This window comes from Pinus tabuliformis, chromosome 1_2 (genome assembly GCF_031772625.1).
Source record: "Pinus tabuliformis cultivar Carrire ecotype Pingquan chromosome 1_2, CPIR1, whole genome shotgun sequence".
Classification (NCBI taxonomy): domain Eukaryota; kingdom Viridiplantae; phylum Streptophyta; class Pinopsida; order Pinales; family Pinaceae; genus Pinus; species Pinus tabuliformis.
In genome coordinates this window covers 243210250-243233453 of record NC_142298.1, presented here as the reverse complement: position 1 = coordinate 243233453, position 23204 = coordinate 243210250, and the positions used below count along the sequence as shown (strand labels likewise).

Genomic DNA, 23204 nt, shown 5'->3' with positions numbered 1-23204 from the left:
TCCAGGTTGTAATTTAGAGTGAAATATTGCTCTATTTGTGCTATCCATGTGGCCGGGTGAGAACCATCAGATTTATACATGTCTAGCTTGGGTGGTCACGGATGGGATTGTTGGTGGGTGCCAAAGAGGTGAAGTAACTGGCTAGACTCACCCTCGTTGTTTTCACCGCCAATATAGGCCTCCTCGCGTGCCTCCACCTTGCCCTTAGAGAGTGTTGTATTTAAGTTCTGCAGCAGCGACACGACCTCGTTCAATGTTGATTCAAGTTTATTGATCCTCTCATTCGCCATAGCTTGAGCTCTAGCTTCTACCATGCACCGATCCGATGTACTTGAAATTTTGGGACCGCCCGAATTTTTTTGGCACTAACAATTGAATGGTACCACCTTGCTCAGCTCGTCGTCCTGATTCTGATGGGCTAAGTCACCAATAAGCGCCCCGGGGGGTCTCAGTTTTACTCCTTGCTTAGGAATACTGCAGTAGCTAAATCCCAAAAATGTCAATGCTACCAAAAGTCCTGCAAAAATCACGCCCAAGTATAGGACCCCACACAACTACTCAGATCTGGGTGGCGGATCTGATAGATCTGAGAGATCCGAATGGCTGATCTGATAGATCTGAACGGCGGAACTAATTGCTGCTGCGGATCTGATGGATCTAATACATCCGAATGGTTGTTCTGATAGATCTGAACGATGGAACCGATTGCTGCTGCTGCAACAAAAACCCCATTGCGAGCACTGATCTGGCAAAGATTATGCGTGATCCAAAGATAGAGAAGGGAACTATGGTCTCCAGGAGTGGCAGGTGCTACAGATCGCAATATACATAAGGGTCTGACAGTAGTACTCGGCCCAATTTTTCAGGGCACTAACCAAGGAGGATCAATCGTACCCTTAGCCGTACAACCCGACTACCCTATCGTACACGCAAGTAATCTCTCCGAGTGCTGTTCTCGTTGTACTGTAGTAGCAAGACGGTCGACGATTTATCTATGGCAAGGTTTCGAGGGAGCTAGGGGGTTTCCGTAATACCCAGAGGGTACTTGGAAGACAGTCCGTGCACGGTTCTGTCTAATGCACTACTACTCGAAGGGGTACCCACAGGGGTTACAAGGGAGTCCAACAAGCGTGACCACCTCTTGTATTTCTTGCGTGCATACCTCCCCAAATATGCAAGTTTATGTGCTCAACGACAGATCCCGTGGTTTAAAGATGTCGGAACACGTCTCTAGCCCAAAAAAAAATTGCTAAAAATTGGCGATCCCACTGGCCCTGGAAAGCGCTCTGATACCACTTGTTATGCTCTTAACCTGCAAGACGATACCAGAATACCAAATATGTGAAGAAATATACCCAGAACATAGAACAATGAGAAATAACAGCAAGTATTTTATTATTCAAAAAGCAATGTTCACTTGCCTCTTCGAGGGGGCAACCTCCAATAGAGCTGAGCTCAATACAAAATAAGACACGATGCCCCTCGAGGGGAGTCTCTATCCTTTATATAGGATTCATACATGCAATACCATGGGGCAATACCATGGTTCTTATTAATACCATCTATCTAATACCATGGCCCATTTGCAACTAACTGTGGTCCCTTCATTAAATGCGGGTTAACCACTTACAATTATTAATATGGGCTTTATTGACTCTTTACTTAACTATAACTATGACTCGATCCTATTACATAAATAAGGGGTGTTGATGGAGTTCTTTATCTATGTGAATGTGGGCTATCATGTTCAAAGTCACCCTCTGATCTTTTAGATTTGTATTAGGCTTCCTCCTCTTCCCTAAGAGGGACATTTCGTGAAAGTAAGAAGCCAAATAAGTATCAAGGGTACTTGGCTGCCATGAGTACTAATGTTCAAGTTGAACCTTTCACGTTCGAGGAAGTTGTAAAGCACGAAGTATGGAAAGATGTGATGAGTGAGGAATATGAATCAATCATGAAGAATGATGTCTGGGACATGGTACCTAGACCCAAGGCCAAGTCTGTGGTCACCTCAAAATGGCTTTACAAAACTAAACATGGAGTTGATGGTAGCTCATAGGGTCAGGTTAATAGCTCATGGCTTCTTTCAAAAGGGAGTGGACTATGATGAAATATTTGCACCGGTTACTCAATAACTATTCGATCTATTATTGCTCTCGCTGCCAATCAAGGATGGAGTCTACATCAAATGGACGTCAAGACTGATTTCTTGCATGAATCACTTAAGGAGGAAGTCTACTTGGAACAACCTCAAGAGTTTGAAGTACAAGATAGAAGGACACATGTTTGTCGGCTGAAGAAAGTCCTATATGGGTTGAAGCAAAGCCCCTAGGGCTTGGTACAAAAGGATTGATAGTTATCTTATGAAGTTGGGATTTACAAGGAGCTATGTTGATCCAAAACTATACTTCAAGGTTGAAAAGGACATGCCTCTTATTTTGGTCCTTTATGTTGATAATCTCTTTCTAATTGGTGCAAGAGGTATTTGACTTCCGAATTCGAGATGAAGGGCCTAGGACTATGCATTACTTACTAAGCTTCAAGGTCTGGCAAAAGTCAAGCGAGATTTTCCTTTCTCAAGGAAAACATATTGTGAAGTTGTTAGCAAGATGTGGGATGGTGGAATGCAACTCTGCGACTACTCTGAAAGAATTAAACTTCAAGAAGCTATGCGTAAGTGTTGTTAGGCCCGAATTGGCAAATCCTTCTGAATATAGACCACTTGTGGGGGGCCTAATGTTCTTAGTAACTCTGGACTGGACATATGCTTCGTTGTAAATACTTTGAGTTAATATATGGTTGAGCCTCACCACATGCATTGGGTTGCTGCAAAGAATCTCTTAAGATATCTCCGTGGCACTATCAACTATGCACTGAGATACACTGCCGGGAATTTAAGACTACATGGATATTTTGATGCTGATTGGGCTAGCAGTGTCGTGGTTAGAAAGAGCATGTTAGGATGTTGCTTCTCGTTGGGATCTGCTTCAATTTCCTGGATGGGCAGGAAGCAAAAATAAGTTGCTCTAAGCACCGTCGAGACTGAATATATTGTATGTAGCTAGTATGGCCTGTTGTGAAGTTGTTTGGTTAAGGAAGCTCTTCAGTGAGCTATTTGAGCACATGTTAGACACCATTGTTATCTACTGCGACAATCAGAGTGGGATTCGCCTTTCAGAGAATTTGTGTTCCACGACTGCTCTAAGCATATTGATATCAAGTACCACTTTATGCAAGATATGGTACAACGGGGAGCAATAAGGCTCCATCGCATTAGGACGGATGAACAGGTTTCGGACATCCTCACGAAGCCCTTGGGGAAGATCAAGTTCTTATCCTTCCGAGGGAGACTTCGAGTCGTGGAAGGACCCTCCCATGAGGGTACTGCTTGAGTTGGACACTGAGCTTTGGGAGATCCTGGGGGCCTGGGATACTAGTTGGAGCTATGTGTGACCATAGGGTGAGTGGTTCACCTTCCCCTATAGGTGCATTGTGTACAGGGGAAGTGGTTCACCTTCCCCTGTGAATATATACCCCAATATGATATATACATATATAGTGTCAGATGACACATAGGGTAAGTGGTTCACCTTCCCCTATGATGGTTCACCTTCCACTACAATTGATGACATATGCATAGAATGAGTGGTTCACCTTCACATCCTACCCATGTCGTCTGGGACTCTTGGGAAGTACCACTCATCTGGCCAACAAGTTAGGAAAAGAGGATAGGGACCATAGCACTACAGATGGACGAATCATGTACGGTCGTACTCCCTATGTATAGGATGCATGATGCTCAACAACTTGATCGTTAAGGATCAAGTAAGATTGTGGTTCTACCCCTGGTTATGTGGATTGACTTTTGTCAGTGGAGAGTGGCAAGGTCTTGTGACTCACTCTCAATCGATTCTTCTTACTATCTATATCAATCTTCAACAGAGATGAGACGAGATGCAGAGATAGTACATGATGACAGGATAGCATGATGATTGATGGTCAAACATTGGCAGGTGGAATTCTCCCTAGTTGAGAGAGAGTGTTAAATTGTGCAACTAGGACCAAATTCCACTTCGGACAACTCATTTGATGGAGATAATAATTGCATTGAATTCCTCTTTTTGAGAGGCCCAAAATTGACCTATGGTTTACTAATATCGGACAAGGAGAAATATGTTTTTGAAGTGAAGGCCACACATGTGCAATTTGTCAACGTCGGCTTGGGGTCAAGTTGGAGAAATTGACCCTCCTCCAACATATCTAAATAAGGGTGGCCTCAAACCTCATTTGCCACCATCACTCATCAAATCTTCTCTCTCCTCATCTGATTGGGTCGTATGAATTACAAGCAGCCTATTTGTCTCACCCGTGCAGATTTCAAAAGGCAGTTTGATTGGGCATTGACTCTCTGTTTCAGCTGAGTTTGACCAACATTGACCGAGGCTCTTTTGACCTGTTTTGACTATGATTTTTGGAGGACCATGTTGCCAGGAAACGTGGGTCCGGGGACAAGTGTAGGGACAGGTGTGTCAGATTTTGAAATAGGGTACATGGTTCGTCATGGGTATATTATAATTTTCATATATTATATATTTTATAAATTATATGAATTTCAAAATCTTCCAACTTAAATGTTAACAATTGTTTAAGTTGAAACCTAACAATCTAATACTCATCTATGACACTATTTGGCAAACTAAAACCCTTTTAAATTACACATACATTTCGTTATTAAGTTGAAACACAGTGTTGTTAAGGCCTATAATAAAGTTAATGACGGGGATGACATATTCATGCTAGAAAAGATGATTTGATTTCTAGCAGTCAAAGAATGCCTATAGATGAAGTTGACCTCTAGGAAATTCATTATTATCAGTCCCTCAGAGAATGTTTCTAGATAGCATAATGTCATCCTTCTACCAATTCTTTCATGAACAACACTTTAGCTTATATATTTAGTGCACCTACTAACTACATCCCAGTAAACTATGAAGACTGAGAATAGGGTTTGCACTGAAAATAACATAACAAACCTTCCAGTATGATTCTACCATATTTAGATAAAGGTAACGTACATTGATTTGGCTGCATTAACCTGGCAATATTTAAAACCAACTTCAACTATAAAAATGTCATTATAGTGAACTGGATAATTAAGGATGCATTAAACTTATTAACTTATTTGTAAGCTACTCTTGGGCAAGAGGAGATTATCTTCAATCTAATATATCATATGGATATCAATACCCAAATCATTTCTCTATCATTTGCTTGATATTAGACTTTTGAACTTCCATGACCTTATTCTACATAATGACAAGCCATTACATGGAATGTGAGAAGAAAAAGATTTCTGGACAAAGGAAAAAACACCATCAAAAACCCCTCATGCACCCATTTTCGGGGTTCATGCACCCCTGAGTTCGCAAACCTGTGCAACACAGTTGGAAGAATAATTCTGTTTGGGCAAGCTGCATTGACTAGCACAAAAACTGAGGATTCTGGGCACTTTGACCTACATTGACCGCAGGCTTGTTTGACTGCAAGCTTGACTTCAGGTTAACCGAATTTGATTGTTGATTTGTTGACTGTTTTGGGCTAACTTCGTCCAACAAGAGAGGCTGAGTTCCTCTCTCCTTTGACCGAGTTGTTTTGGAAGAGTTTGACTAGATTTTGATTGTTGTTGACTTTCTAGTTAGGGCAAAATTTGATTGTTGTTGATTGACGGCAGAATTGCTGTTCTGGTTGGGCCGTTTTGGATAGTGGTATTGTATCATCAAGTTGACAAGTCAATTTTGACTTTGACTTTGTATTACTGTACTCTCTCTCTCTGTTGAACATTTGATATTTATAATAAGAAGAATTGATCAAGGTTTTTCCCCATCTTGGGCCAAATTCTTGTGTTCTCTCGTCTTGGCTTGTCTTCTGCATTCATTGTTTATGTTCTATCTACATTTATTGTTGAAGTGATTAATGGTTAATGTGATTGCTATTGGAAATTAAATGGAAATTATCATTGGGCTAATACAAGGACATTGAAGTAATTGTTGCAAGCATAAAACATACCATTGTTATCTAAAAATAGCACTTTGTCAAGCAAAAGGAAGCCGAATTTTCTCTCTCTACTCTCACACGTGCAAAATTCTGAAGCTGTTGGGAAGGCCAAAATTTCAGATCTGCAATAGGGACATAATTCTAGAAGTTGGGGGTTGAAATTCAAGATTGTTGTTGTGTTGAAGCTATTGGACAAGAGGAGATTGCTGAAGTTTGTTGAATCATCTTGGAAGGCTGACTTGGTGGAGGAGGAATGTCTTTTGGGTCTAAGGTCTTGGTCTATCTCAACTTGATTTACTAGTGGAAGAGTTTGATTGGGTTTTCCCCTATAGAGGGGTTTTAGCCCTGGCTGAATGCCTACATCTAGTGTGGTTGTTCTTCATGTTTTGATTTGATATTTGCTTGATGAAAAGAAGATAAAAGAACATAAAGAAAGTTAATAAGACTACAAGAACATCACAAGTAACTATCAACTTAAGATAATATTTCTACCTTTCTAATTTACTAACAGGTTGAGCAGGTAGGAACTATGGTTCCAAGTTCGACCGAAGTATCAACACCTACAGCCCTCCAGCAGCAGAATACGAAGTCTCCTCTTGAAAGAGAGGCGAGTGGAACAAAAAGAATCCATGCATCCAAGAGTTCGGACTCTGACAAGGAAATCCATGGCTATTGTAACTTCCACTCCCAACTATGATGGTTGAAGAAAACTTAAAAGTGGAGAAAAAGAAAGGCAGGAAAGGGTAGCTTAGTGTTTTCATATTAAGCACCCAAATGTATTTTCTCTTTTTTTGTTTTGTTGGGCACCAAACAATGGCTGGTGTGATCAGATGATTTTCAGCATCTGCAAAATGTAATTTAATTCTTATGAATAAAATTGCGATTTTTCCTTGGGGAAAAAGATGAAAAAGATGATATTGTTAGAACATTAGGTATTATTATTTAATGTAAAAAATATTGTTTATCTTTTACAGAAAAGTAAGGGATTTAAGTTAGATCAAGGATTATCTGGCTGAGGTTCAACCTGCATTACCCCCATTCCCAACCCAATTAACCCCCTATTTCCTGTAATTTCCTCCAACCCATTTTATCGAAATTTTGTTTATCAATAACTGGGTCAAAACCCCCAGAAAACCTGATACAGTATAATGTTGGTTAAAGCACTCAATAGTCAGATGACCAACTGACCTGTCACCAACTTTTCTATTAAAATTACACCTTCCCTGCCAAAAAAACCTTCACTTTGCATGCAATAGCAACTTTAGCTCATACAATAAAGATCCTGAAACATTAAAAATTTAAGAACCTCCATAAATTTTAGAATCTTAAAACTTATCTGCTGCTTCAACTTCACTCCTTTTTTCGCATCACGATTAGTCACACATGGGACTTCTCTCCAAGTCTTAACCAATCATGTAAGTTGTGAACTCTCTGAGGCATCAATACCTGCTAATTCTGTACAGCACTAATGGTAAACAATAGTCAAACTTTGTATTCATACTATCAACCTTCAGAATTATGGCATTCACTTGGGGCTCATTTATCCTATCTTGAATTTTGGTTAATGAATTTTGGCTAACAGCTTGAATATTTGCATTTGCAGCTAAGACATTTCACTCATGCATCTTCTCCCTATGGCATTCCTGGCCAACCTTGCACAACTGCCACTTCCTATCAGAAATGCCAAGTAGAAACTCTGCACTAGAAAAGCCACCAACTTAGATGACCTTCAATCTGAATTTATCAAGTATGGCATGAAGCCATGGTGCACCCCGTTGTTACTCTCTCTTAATTAAGTTGTTTTCTCTGACTATACATATCCTGGTCCCAGCTGAGCATCCACCCTATCCATAAATCCAGGGAAATCTCTTACCCAAACAGCTACAAGGCCACCATCATTGGACACACCCTCCAACAAATTGTCTGCAACAGCAATTGATATTTGGCTCTTGAAACAAGGCTTTACGGGCATGGGGCAGGCTGGTTTTAGCAAAGGCTATCAGATTATAGACCACATATTCACCTTCCAAGCTATTATTGAGGAGACTGGACAGAGATCCTCCAAAGTCTATTGTTGTTTTGTCATCATTTTCCTTTGGGACTACCCCCCTTAGCCTGCTTTAGGAGATAGCTAGAATCAATGTTTTAAAACTCCGACTCCGACTCCGACTCCGACTCGGCCGAGGGTCGACTCCGACTCCGATTCTGACTCGGTATCGACTCGGCCGGCTCGATTTCAATGACTCGGTCGTTGTAAAAAATACATTAAATATTTATTTTTTATAAAAACACATAATTTTAAAGATTTTCATTCATGTTTCCAAACACACAGCATTAGAATATAGATAGAAGACAACATATTATCAAAGTAGGCTCATGAATATATCCATTATATCAAAATGGCACCCAGTGCATTGTCCAATACATACACGATGATGATATAGAGATCAAAACAAAAACAAATAACCAAGGAGGCTATAAATGGCCTCTACAACAAAACTCTGTGACCAGTACTACTGGCTACTGCTAGAGTTGCCAACATCATCTGGCTCAGTGTTACTTGGGAGCGGGAGCGAAAGTGGGGAGCAAGAGCGAAAACGGGAGTTGGAGCAACATTTTCAGAAGCTCCTGGTTTGGGAGCGAATCCTGGAGAAGTTCGACAACCAATGTCACTAACATCAAGGTACAAAGAGGGATTGGTGCTCTTGGTTAAATACGAGTTCCATACCCTAATACAGGACAAAATTCAATGGAAACATTGCAATCCTCCAATCCTGAAATCATGAAAATCTGATAAGTCTGCTAAATTTTGAATGAAATCTAAAATTCTACTTTCTCCATATGAAATCCAATGAGGCCGGAACCACTCTCAAACATCCTGAGTCATTTCATGGTAATGTTAAAAATTTAAGTAAAAGGATGAAAATGAAGATTAAGGAGAATGTCACTTTTACTTTAAGAATTTAACATTACCATGAAATTTGAGTAGCATATCAATACTAGGAGAGGTGAATGGACCCCAAATAGCACTTAACCAATTTAGAAAACACCTTGGAGTCCCCAACAATCAGCTAAATGTTAAAAAGTTCAAAAAAAATTAGAAAAATCGTTGTTTTTTGTGGGGACTGGCTAGATTTAATGACTCGGCCGAGTAGATGTGGAAACGGCCAGGTTGACCGAGTCATGATTGACTCGGCCGAGTCATGCAATAACTCGGCCGAGTCAGTCATGACTCGGCCTCCCGAACTGGTTTTTCTGCCGAGTCATAAAATTCTTCAATGACTCGGATCAACTCGGCCGTTTCGGATTCGATTCGGCCGAATTTTAAAACTATGGCTAGAATGGAGTGGACAAGGATTAGAGTGACAGCCAGCCATTGTCGTGGTGCCTAGACATTCTATGCGACAACATTTTTTGGCGCCATTGCTAAGGATAGAGTTTTTATGTCCTTGGTCCTCACAACATTTTTATAATCATCTAATCTTTTCCGCCATTCATTAGCCCATCAAGCGGCACAACATTTTTTGGCGTCACTTCAATTCATCATCTTGTCTTGGCTTGTCTTCTACTTATTATTTATGTTCTAACTGCATTTTCTTCTACTTATTATTTATGTTCTATCTGTATTTACTATCATGTTAATGTGATTGCTAATCTAGAAATTGATATTGGGCTAATAAGAAAAATTGAAGTAAATTGCTCTAAAGCATAGAACATAACATTGTTATCTAAAATTAACAAGCAGCCTATGCAAAAGCTCCCCACCAATTTTTAGGAAACGTGGGGGGACGTCAGGGCCTTACACAAGGGACGCCGACAAAAATAGTAAAATAAAAATACTAAAAACTTATAAATATATCATTGAAATTTCATAATTTAACTGTCTTTATCATTATATAACACTTACATCATTGAGGATGAATCTTATAATTGAAACAAATTTAAAACAAAAAATATGATACAATCATACATGTAACTGTAACAATGTACAATGAAAATAAAAGTTTAAACCATATTGAAGTTCCAACTATGAATACTGAATATTGAAATAAAATTCAAGTCTGATACATCAAGATTCAAATTTCTATAGTTAAAAAGTTAATGTAATGTTAGTTTTAGCTTATTAAAATTAGTGTCAATAAATGTTGCATAAATGAGAAGTTTTTATAGTTTTTTGCATTTCTTAATATCCAAAATATGACTAAGACGTGTTAGCATGTTCAACAAAACTGAGTGCATGGAAATTTAGAAAATTGTCGGGTTTACATAATTTTTGTCCCATGAAACGGCATGTATCACGGTTCGCAAACATGAGAATGGGAAAGTCATAACAAAATCAGTATTAGGATTCACGTCATCAAGTCAATATCGACGAAGTTGGGACACAACATCATTGTTGCACTAATATATGGTCCTTTCCTATCCACGTTCTGAGAAAATTAATTGTCTATCACCTTTAACAAATTAGATTAAGTCCATGTACATATGTTTTCATAAATGGCAACATGTTTGAACCGTCAATAGAAGCATCGGTGGTGTATTGAGAGCTAGCAAGCTGGAAGATTCGAAGGAGGAGGAGGTAGAGATTGATTTGGGGTATTTCCATCTAGCACAACCCATGCCATTTTCAATACACAACTTGTGCGAACCTCCAAGTGACAATGCATGAACCAAACGCCTGCAAAAGTTATCAAATAGAATTTGAATGATAGAATTTGTTGTCTTAGATCATTGTGACCAAGATTGTAAGAGGGGAATAGATTGGATAAATGTAAATAATATTACTTGGGTTGTCAGCTCGGAATCGACCCCTTTTTTTGAGGAAACGACCTCCTTTAGAGTTTTCGTGCGTACCCTTTTTTTGGGAGCATCAGGAAACAACCCCCAAACGACCCCAAGTCCCCGGAGTGCGAGGGAGAGAGGAATTGTGATTCCTAGGTGGGGGGACGTGTCCCCATGGAACATTGTTATTTATTATGCTCTCTCCTATTGAATGGAGTTAGAGGAAGGGTTTAGCAAAGTTAGAGGTGCACTAAACTTATCAAAGGGGGCCCACAAATTTCCACTATAGCAGATTTAAATTATTTCCTATATATTGACTTAGGGAAAAAAAATTCCCTCTAGTCAATTTATAATTTGATGACATTCTAGTATTCACAACCTTGCGAGTGCTTTGTGGGGCCCAAGTCGAATTATAAAGGGGATATAAGGAAAATGGTGGAGTCAATTCGAAAGGGCACCAGAAAAGTGTGTGTTCTCTTCAACAAATTGCAACCAGCGAGTTCAAAGCTAGGGCTTCACTCCCAGCGTAGAGGAACAAAGAAAAAAGGCCATTTTGGCACTCAATTTTTCCAATCCACCATTTCCGAGCAGAAGGCCGAGTTTGCCTGCGTAGAGGGCCATGCAAGAGGTCGAGTTTGCCCACATAGATGACCGCGCAGATGGTCATACGAATTCATACGGATTCCATACACCGATGTAGGTAGAGAGAGGGTTGTGCACACTACGCACAAGTGAATAAGGCACATAGGGTTTTAGTCGTTGCTAAGAATAAAGGGAAATTTTCCCTCCTAAATTTTTGAAAGACCATTTGTTGAAGAAAATAAAAAGAACGCACACACTTTGCAGGTTTGCCCTAGTCGGGGTTTCCTGGGTAAATTTTGGGTGTTTATGTTTTAATGTGCTTGTGTCTTCAAAGTTCATTTCCATTGCTATTTGTTCAGTTAAAATACTCAGTATATTTAGTGAATGCGTTTGAAAATTCAGTTTCAGTTTCTTTCACTTCAAAATATTCATGCTTCATTGACTCCTTGCTAGCCATCCTAGTCTATAGAGCTTCTATCACGGCGAAATCATTTGACCCATTTATGGTCATTCGTCAAGCACTAATGAAATTATCTTATCTCTCCAATAGAAATTTATAGAAATAATGTTCCAACAACACCACTTTATTCAATCAACCCCTCTACATGTATTAGTGACAAGCGAAATTTGCCATTGTCTTCCTACTGCATCTAATCATTACAAGTTACTACATTATGAAAGATCAGGATCTCTTGGCAAAGTTAGGAAGGGGGTGATTGTTTCTAGATGTGGCCAAGATCTTCCATAAGAGGCATTAATTATGGATAGTTGGTTGTACACCTATGGAGAGCTTAGTGGTGGGTATTATGGTAAAACAGCTTTGCACCCACTTATTATATTCATATAAAAAGAAAGATATCTTCAACTTAAAGGAGAGGAGCAAGGTGGGGTGGTATGATAAAATAACAAATAGCATTTATATCTCCCTGAGAGTTTTTAGAGACCACCCAAGTACCAGTAATCACATAAATGCAGATGAGATGCAACATATATAGTCTCTTGATTTTAATGCTTTACAATGTAGATAATATGATCCCCCTATCAACTACCCTATCAGATGCCAAAAAAGGACAGGAAATACAACTCCCTAACTCATGCTTTATGATAACAAAACAAATGAAAGTCACTCCTAGCAAACAAAAGTTCACGGCTGCCAACGTAAGAAAAAACATCCGTTGAAAATATCAAATTCAACTTTCAAAGGCAATTTGTTCCAACAACCAGTTCCTATACTTAATTTGATGTTCAAATTATAGATCTAAATTTTCCTGAGAAAAACTTCCATTCCAAATAGACTTGGAAGGCCTTCCCGTGTCCTACAAAGACTGGTATCGACTATTTTTCCAAGACATATTACTCTCATGTTATTGTTAAACCCTATTCTCATGTATGCACGTGAAATGTGCAGACTCATTATTGGACAAAAAAACAAAAGTGAATTGACAAAGGAAAACTATAACGCTTCGATGGATTACATTACAAGCAACCCATCTCACAGCCACTTTGCTCTTTAGGGGAATTTGCAGTCTTGCATCTCAAAATTGCAAGGCAGACGCGTAATGAAAAAAATATAGATAAGTAATAGCTCTTCGCTATATCTTCATGAAATGCACTTCTAAGTACTAAAATAATATGTTAGAATACCGCAGTCCTAGAATATCAAGCATCAAGATATTAATAGAATAAGTTTCATTTGATCTGCATATGCTAATAACCATCCAACATTAACAATTTCGAATTTAAAACAATTAGTTTTATCGAATCAGCTTAGACAACTTGAGGACACGCTTGTCAATTAGTTTCAAAACTCTGGCACGTTCAATTAACAAAACATGGTGTGTGTCAATGGAGACCTGGTTGGATGGTAAAGCAGGGAGTGTTTCAGATACCCACCAGGATTCGAATATCCCACGTTTCAAGCAAGTCTAAAGGTTCTAAGTTTTTGCCCTGTCTTGGGTATATTTTCCAACTCGACATTAAGTCAAAAATTGTTGGAATGGCCGAATTGACTTGCTAAATATATATAGACTAAGTCCCCGGGTTTTCCAGGGCTCTGAATTCGATTATGCATCAAAGAAAAACAGCAAAGAATTATATCCGCTGTTTCCGGATTCCGATAAAAAAGGCAAAAGTCTAAAATAGCTAGACTTCGCCCTTGTTTCACACCACGTGGACCATCTTGCCCATACAAGCGAACTGATTTAATCCGCTGGGTCACGTGCATGTCCGGGGTAGCTTTAGCAGAATAGATACCCCGCCCACAGCTTCTTAGGCAATGGAATTTTTTACATTTTACTGAGCTGGCTACATTGCATTGTAATATTTCCAGACAGAGGAAGATCACACTTACTGTACAGTGATTAAAGGAAGCATCTTCTAAAAGAATATCAGGCCCCAAAACAGCTACTGCATCATTGTCTTCTGCTGGCTTACTCTTTTGTAAACCCTAAAAACAGACTCAAATAATGTGTCCCTACATCTGTATCGTTCTATTTTCTCACGTGTCAATTATATTTTGCCACGGAAAAATAAATGCAATACAACATACAAGACTGATCCAAGGTATAGCGTGATTTTCATTAAATTTGACTCCCTTCTTGAGGACAAAATGTCTAAAAGGTGTACCTTGTAACAGATCCTTAGTCTACGGTTAAAATATAGCCTAAGTTTTCAGTCTTCATAAAAGTGGTTTTCAGGCTTATACAGTAACATTGTGCTGTTTGAATGGAAAAATATTTGAGAGAAGAAGCATACCCGGCCTCTAGCAGCAGGGAAGTGCCCGACCATTTAGCCCGCAGAGAAACCTGCACGTTCTTCGGTTGCGGATGCTTGGCATCAGACAAACCACTGATCAAAATCGCCAAAATAATCAGAGGAATCCAATGACTAGAAAGCCTGAATTGGCGCGAAAGTTTCATAAAACCCTGCATCTTATTTTCCGTTCTAATCCCGCGGCTTCCCAGGGCCAACGTTGCGTGGGTTAAAGGATAGCACAGCTCGCAATTCTGTGCATGGAAACCAGATCTGACACAATCTGAAAAGATTTTCAACAAAGCTGTTAAATTAGCAGAGAACGAGGGGAAGGACGTCCTGCATCTTCTCGTCACTGTCTCCCGCGCCCTCCTAAGGAAAAGATCGTCTTCAATCTTCACTCGGGAGACTTTGTGTTGACTTTACTCTCCAATGTCCTCCTATTCTAGAGAAACCGTCGTTCCCCTTCCAGCATTTAAACCCACAATCCACTATGCCGACTCTGTTCGTCCCGCGTTTCCAATACTCCCACCACTTACCCCGAAAAGACGGGACGAAAGGTTCCCGATACCAGTCAGGAGCATATTACTGATGTTTCATTGCATATACCTTGTCAAGTGAGTGACGAACTAAAGCATCTTACCCACTCCCAACCCTACGATGAAGGAAACTCCCCATAATGTATTTAACTACTACAAGAGAACAATACTACCACTCTTGAGGTCACCCCATTGAGATTTACAAAAAGTTTGTTTTGCAAGAGGGAAGGAGGGAAGGAAAAGGTGTAAAGTTCAATTCTTTCACATGTGTTAAATATGATGGTACATGTTAAATGGTGTAAAATCCAATTGTCTCCTTATATGGTAGGGGGTAATTTGTGTCATGTTTATGTGAAGTTTCAAACCTCTTAGAGTCAGTGGGAATTCAGTTGGATCATCTTCCTCTTTTCCGATATTCCTTAGATGCTCCTGGTCACCTTTTACCCACTAAACAGGAGCTTAACAAGATCATCAGGGAGGACATCTACACGTAGTTCGTCCAAGTCACCTGGGTCAATCCTCCAGGAGGGTTGCACCCAAAGATGGCCTTCTATGTTGAGCACTTCTTGGAGTTGAGAGACGGGCTCATTGTTCGACCCCAATATACATTTCACCACTGGATGCATGCTCTTCGCATTCCTCTAGGCCAGTTCAAAGTATGTTTTCATAGACTTCGGGTAGAGACAGACCACAAGGTGGATAGATTAGATAGACTCTGTTAGGTATGTCATTTACAGGAAGTGGAAACCGAGGTGCACTTCATCCTTGGATGCCCTGTCTACTACAAGATCAGAGGAAGGTTTCATTGCTTGTTCAGAGATTCTCGGGCCCTCACCGACTTTTTTAGGTACCCCGATCAAAGATGTTTGGCCCTATATATGCAGGAGGCTCTTAGGTTCCAAGCACATATTCTTCAGCCTCCCATCGGACCAGACCCCACACAGAGGATCACGACATTTTTCAGGGTACTACCTTCAGACAGGGGCACCAAGAGATCAATTGATACCAGTACGTATCCAGACTCCAGATCAATGAGGATCTGTAGGACCTCACCTAGCTACACGAGATCTCATCAGTAGTTCCGTCTCAGATCCGTTCCTGGGAGACAGACTAGGTCCTCCAGAATTCAGCAGCGTGTGAACCCCCCCAGGACACGATTTAGTGGACAGTCTGCACTTGCCATCGGCTCTTCAGCAAGCCAACAGACATTATTGAGTTTCTTCAATGTTATTCATTCAACCTCAGATGTTAGGAGAGATGGCTCTGATCCTTAGACCTATTAGGTCCTGGATCTTCTCTGCTAGAGCCAGATGTTGATTTACTTCATGCATTGTATCTTTTATTTACTTCATGCATTGTATTTTTATAGGAGACCGTTTGGTTCTCCTGCTTTGTATATACATCAGTGTATTCAACAGTCCCTTTCACCTACTTTGTGGTCATTAGTTGGACATAAATATAATTATCTTATCTTATCTTATCTAGCAGAGGTGTATATGAAGTTGGTATTTATAGCTTTTAAATATTAATGAAAATATTTTTATAAAAGAAATATATGATTGTTATTTTTTGTATTTCTTGTTATTGTGTATATCTTGTAAGTATGTGTGTATGATCGTCGTGTATATTTGATCACTATGTGTTGGTGACCATTGTATAAATCTGGTAATTGCAAGTGCATGACCTTGTTTTAAGCAACGCGAAGATTATTTGTAACTACAAACCTCTTATAGGCAACACAAGGTAACAGAAGCATTATTTGTCTTTGTTGTTTTTGCAAGGATCTCTCATCAATCTTATTCTATTATTCAAATGCTGACATGGCTTTTTACTGTATGTACTTATGTTTTCTTATATAAGATGAAGGGTGTGCATTGTATGTGCAATTGAGAACCTATCTATCATCTTACTCTCTCGTGTACTATGTTGGGTTCTCTTTATGAGTTCCATTGCAAGTACTTGAATCAATTTGGTCTTTTAGGACCTCCTTTCAAGCTCACCCTAGTTCCTCTTTAAAAATGACCTTTGGAGCAACAATTGTGCCATAATTCTAGTTCTCTTCAAAAATAGCATCTACAATAGACCTACATTTCTTACTTTGTGATTTATTTTATTTTTAAGGTTTGTAGTTTCCTTATCTGTCAAATTTGTGGTGTTTTTAATTTTAGCATGTTTTAAACTTTGACATTGTATTCATTAAACTTTTCTCTTAATAGACATTTGTCCTCACCTTTGAGCAATGGACAAGTCTGTAGGTTGATGTGAAAAGGAACAATTTTGGTGAGGCATAAGAAATTTTGAGATTCTTACAGGAGAGTTAGGATATGTACATTGATAAGTTCGTCGTCATTGATGAGAAGAACTTCAACATCAACATTATAGTGCTTTTTGCCTTTAAAGGGCACAACATGTGACTAACATGTTTTAATAATTATTTAACATATGAAACAAACATAATTTCAACCAAGCCTCAAGGGTTAGCTCAGTTGGTCAAAATCAGTGCCTCACCATCGAGAGGTCACAGGGTCCAATCTCCCTGAAGCCCTTGGGGTCAGGCCTTGCTAGTGGGTCGCGGGGCTAGATTCCCTTTAGGGTCAATCAACCCAGATTTTTCCGTGGATGTAGCGCCACCCATTGACCAGGGTGTCCGTGAACCACAACCTAAAAAAAAACATAATTTCAACCAACGCATGCTCCATGAGAATAGGTTGATGTGAAAAGGAACAGTTTCAGTGAGGCATAAGAAACTTTGAGATTCTTATGGGAGAGTTAGGATGTATACATTGATAAGTTCTTTGTCATCAATGAGAAGAACTTCAACATCAACATCATAGCTTTTTTTGGCTTTAAATGACAAGAGATATGACTAACATGTTTTAGTAATTACTTTAACATGTGAAAAAACACAATTTCAACCAATTTATGCTTTGTGAGAACAAAATCTATAACATTGACACATTTGTGAATTGCTTCTCAACTAAGTAGTTCATGGATACCTCCCACTACTCCACTCATTGTACCAATGCTTTTGTGGGATGGAAAAAATATTGATGGTTTCTTAAGGAGCCTTGATACATTTTTTATACATGACCCATGCCAATAAATGAATGAAATATTGTGATAGCTTCCATTTGCAAGAGGGATCAAATGCTTAGCTAGCAGCATGAGTCTATTCAACACCTTTTGCTCAAGCAACAACTTATTATCTAAAAATCCTATCAATTTAGATAAGTGATATGTAAAAATTCACATCCTTTGAGTTATAGATATGCTTAACTATTGCCATGTTTAGAGCTTAGATAACTTTGTGCTTGAACAATCCAATAGTACTTTGATCAATTTAACAAGTTTCAACAAAGTTAAAGGATGTAGATCTAAATGATTACTTGAGGATATAATTCATTTCTAGGTTATATTCTCACCTGATAAAAGAGATGGGATTTTTAAAGGTGGCCTCATTGTAACGTGATTTTTATTTTTATTGAATAGTGAAGCCAAGTTTCAAAATTATCATGCATAAACAAATTATCAAGCAACCAGTGAGGTAAAATAGTCATGTACTCCTAACTATTTTCTTTGAAATTATTTAGGTAATCAAAAGAATGGGAAGAATTCAATGTCGAATATATATACCTTGTAGAAATGCAAAAGGAATATGGTCTTTTAATTTACAAGATCCATGGCTATTCAATTGAGGGGTACATAACATAAAAGGAACTCAAGGCAATGAAAGTTGTCACAAAAAACCAAGCAAAATGTACACATACTAATGTAAGGTAGTGTTCGGACAATTAACATTTCATGATATGTACTTATTGTAATCTTAACTTAGTGGATATTAAATGTATTTGATGAAAGGTCCTTATGGTCTATCATTATTGCAATGGTTAGATAATTAATGCAGTAGTTGGCCTAGTTACTACATACAGGAATTTGAATCCTCTTTGTAATCATTGTGTCTAACGCGAGAATAAAGGTTCATATTCGTGAGAAAGCAGTTTTTCCCTCAAGGGTTTCTCCACTATAGTTTGGTGACTTTACTTTCTTATAGCGTCTGTGTGGTTCTAGTATTTGAGCCTCTTGAACCCTAACTGCTTTCAGTTGAGATCAATGCAAAGTTTCTTTGGTTTCACCCATTCAAAGAGAATATTGAGCATTGACCTTCAAGGCTACGGTTATAGTGAGGAATTCTTCCATCTAAGTTTGGTTCATCATATATCCGGGCAAACTTTACATTCTCCTTTACCACAATACTTAGAATTATCTTCCAATGTATGTTTTGAGTCTATGTATTGGCTATTGTTGGTACTTTTAGACTCCATTATGTGTAAGTTTAAGGTGTTGGTTATTATTTTACAACTTTTTTTGGAGAATAATGTTTCAAAAATCAAGGGGTTGTGTCTCCTAGCCATTATTTGAATCCACTTATAATTGTAAACCCCTTGCACTCTATTTTATGGAAAGTTTCACAACATTCTAATTTTTTAGTCTCATTTTGGATCGTTATAAACCCATATTCTGGTCTTTCTGTAACTTATGCAAGGCTTGAAGTTTATGCTCTCCTTTATTACGGATCTAGCTTCCTTTTTTTTCCGAAGAAATAGAGTTCGTAATTTCTATTATAAAGATAATAACAGAGATTACATGTTGTAGATGCCGAAGCATATGCAGAATACGGATCTAGCTTCCTATAACGTGGCCTAGTTTCTATTTTGGTAGGCTAACACCTACTTATATCAACTTTTTTTGTTTGGTTGACATCTATTTAAGCCCATTTTGTGGATTGTATATTTTTCTTATGGGATAACCTACCTTAAACTATTGCATTTTTTATCAAGCACTGACCACATCCTCATTGTATGACTCCCTCCTACATCATGGCCTCTTATGTAATAAAAGGTCCAACTCATGTGTAGCTTTTTTGTGTATAAGGTGACATCTGACAATGGATTTTCTAAGTGTGCCCTATGTAAATTAGACACTTGCAACCTATGTGTGCCTATTGAGGCCAATTGTTGCAAATATTGAGTGCCTAAAACACATTTGATAAGATTTTTTTTATGTTGGGTATGGACATAGTTCAATCTATTTCAAGCGCATTTTTTAAAAGTATCTTTTGTTGCAAATAGATCTAGGACACACTTATCGTTTGTATGTGACTAATTTTGTCACACAACTCATTTGATGTTTCCTTTGACCTTATCCTCGTCTCAAATATGATTGGAAGGGGAGTTGTTTTATATGGTTGTCATAATTTACTATTGTAAATAATCATTTTGTGTCTTTAGGTTTTCTTGGTTCTCCTTAAGGGTGGAATCTTATTCAAAGTAACACAAAGCTTTTATCATTCCTTTTGCGGAATTGTAATGAAGTCCCAAAGAGTTTTTTTCATTTAGCATCATGGGATCGCATGAGTCAATCAATGCATCATTGATCCGTTGCACCTCGTTCTAGTGCTTCTACTATGAGTTTCTTAATATTCTAGTTAAGTTCATTGACAAGTTTGAACCTCTACTTAAATATGGCTAATCAATCACATAACTAAACATGCACAACCTTTCCCAACTCCACTCCTTTCCTAGAGTTGTTTCTTGTTATGTTGAACCTTAGGAATGAGTCGATCAATCTAGTCCATTGTGTTCTACATGGCACTAACACATACCACAACATCCAACTTCTCTTGTAGTTCTACCTTTTCAAAGACCAACTATATTATTACAATGTTTAATTTTTCAATGAATATTGAAGGTCTTTCATATGGAGTAATATCATCTAAGTATGAATCGTATTTATTGATAATGGGCCACAATGGCTCCAATAAATGTATTGTCTTCTCATCTTCACGTTCGAGAGAGTTGTGCTCTTAATTATACATATTTCTTTATAGATCGAGGTTGTCAACCTACTCTTACAACTCCCAAATATCACCTTGCAAGGTAACAAAACACTTTTGGCTCACTTTAACATCTACCCAACGTCTTCATTCATGATACACTACATTCTAAGTAGCTTGTAGGTCTATATAGAACTAGCATTGGAATGACTAGATCCCCAAATCAATTAATATTCTTGTTGAAGTTGAGCTTGAAGAAGGTTCGATTGACCCTTCTTCTATATTAGTATTCTTATTGTGGAGGAGAATGAAGAAGTGTTGGTTGAACCTTGCTCAAGCTCATAGGTTTCCCCTAAATGTAAAATTAATAGTCCCCATCTATAGTATTTATGGGAAGGGTCACATGACCCTTCCTCTAAATTAATACTATTGTTAAGGGGGCTCTCAAGAAAGGTTTAACCCACCTTCTTCTAGATTAATATTCTTGTCAATAGATGATTGAAGAAGGGTCAATTGAACAAACTTCCACTATATTAGTATTTTCACCGAGGGGGTGTTGAAGAAGGGTTCATTATTGTTTCTTTGACATTAGTAATATTGTTAAGAGGGAGCTGGATTAAGATATCGCTAACCCTTTGTTAGATGATCCAAAATACATAAACTATAGTTATTTATTTAGAGAGTGATATTCAATTATCTAGAATATTTAATTAAATATTTGAGACATTTTAGAATAGCTAATTGTTGTAAGAGATATGACATCTAGAAAGGTGTCGTTTCTTAGGAACTAATTAGGCCGATAGGCCTTCCTTTGAAACAGACTTTCATCGTCCTTTTCGTTCTCAGGTTGACACCTGGCGTCCATATTCGGCGAGCTTCTGTCGTGATTTCTGTTTATTCTCAGCGCCGAGAACTTCCTGCTTTCCGTCCGTTTGGTAGCATCTGTCCTCATTTCTGTTTATTCACAGCGCCGAGAACTCCCTGTTTGGTAGCATTATTGTTGGGTGGCATTAATGCTCAACGCTCTCGAAGACCCAGTTATGCGGTCCCTGCTTTGCGGTGCACACATTCATGGCTTGAAACCCTTGTTCTGCGATGCACGATCAACAAATTTGTGCTTTGGAAACCCTGTTCTGCGATTTCGTGCTTCCATGACCTTACCGGCAGCGACAACCTCCTTGGATCAAACTTCATCGACAAACAGACAGCCCTGTCATTGTTATTCTACTTAGAGCTGTTTCTATGTTTTCAAAACTACAGAGATTTACTGGGAACTGCCGTTTGGTAACATCGATACATGGATGACTAGTGCCTCTACGACTGGAATGTTTACTAAAATCATAAAGGGTGAGGACAGTGGGACCAGCTTTTGGTGATGTTGAGATGCGATAGTGAATGACATTTCAATTGCTTTGATTTTGCCTGTGGTTAGGTGCATTGAACAGGTGCGAAACAAAATTGCAGGAGGATATGCTCTGTTCATGCCTGTTTCTGTGAACTTGGAAAAAGTTAGATGAACTGGGTAAGGCAAGCTCTACATTTGCCAGTGTGGGTTTGTTGTAAAATGATAATATTCACCAGGTTTTCTTTATGTCATGAAGTAAATTCATGAAACATTCCAAATTGCCATCAAGGTGTAGATATTCCCCCTTTTATACTCATGGTTTTTGACGTGTTTGGACTGGCGGTATGGCCATTTTACATGGGGAATATTTTCTGGAGCTCATTATCATCTTTCTACTTGGCCTTACTTCTGGTAGTCCACTTATCAAGGTCTTTAACCTTGAGGATATGGAATTGAAGGAATCTGTTGTCTTGAATGGTTTTTTTGGAATTCTTGATGATGGGCAAACTGGAAGTAAATGTGACATTGGAAATTCATCCTGTGGTTTTCATGACATGAAGAAATTGGTTTTATGTGAAGACGAATTGAAAGGGATTAGGTCATTGAATACGACTTGTCAGCTTAATACTAGCTTGCAGTTTGATAATGATGTGTTGATCACCGGAGAAGGCAATTTAGATATTCTACCGCATGTTTCTGTGGGTTGTCCATCTGCAGGCTGTCTGATCAGTATTAATATCTCAGGGGACTTATTATTGGGTGAGTATGCATCTCTTTTGGCAGGGACATTGATCGTACGTGCAGGAAACTTGTTTTTACAAAATAATTCTTTCCTAAAGACAATTGCATTAGGTCGTGCACCACCCCACCAAACGAGTGGAACACCACTCAGTGTTGATGGTGCAGGTGGAGGTCACGGAGGTAGAGGTGCTTGCGGCGTTAAGAGTGATGGCAAGGATCCGGAAGATACTTGGGGTGGAGATGCTTATGCTTTGTCTACTCTTACGAAACCCTGGAGTCATGGAAGCAGGCGTAGGACATTAAGTAGGGAAGGCAAATTTGGTGGTGGGGGAGGTGGCCATGTCAAGATTATTGCAAAGAGCATTTTGAATGTCAATGGAAATATTAGTGCTGATGGAGGAGATGGAGGATTGAAGGGTGGGGGAGGCTCAGGAGGGAGCATTATTATCCGTGTGCCTAAATTGTAAGTTAACTCTATATTTTTATGCCTGCATCAGAATCACCTAAAGCAGTGTTCTCTGCATGTACATACCTTTCCCTCTCGCATTGTGGGTGTTCTGTAAGAAATAATTCAACA

The 23204-nt window shown here is 38.8% G+C and overlaps 1 protein-coding gene across 1 annotated transcript in view; it reads right to left on the bottom strand.

Annotated features, from left to right (window-relative positions):
* Positions 1-14797, bottom strand: part of EBS1 (EMS-MUTAGENIZED BRI1 SUPPRESSOR 1) — a 446396-nt gene extending 431599 nt beyond the window's left edge. Inside the window, exon 1 of the mRNA XM_089394973.1 lies at positions 14173-14797. The gene's annotated coding sequence lies outside the window, so the exon portion shown is untranslated. The remainder of the gene's footprint in view (positions 1-14172) is intronic.
* Between the last annotated feature and the right edge of the window lie 8407 nt (positions 14798-23204).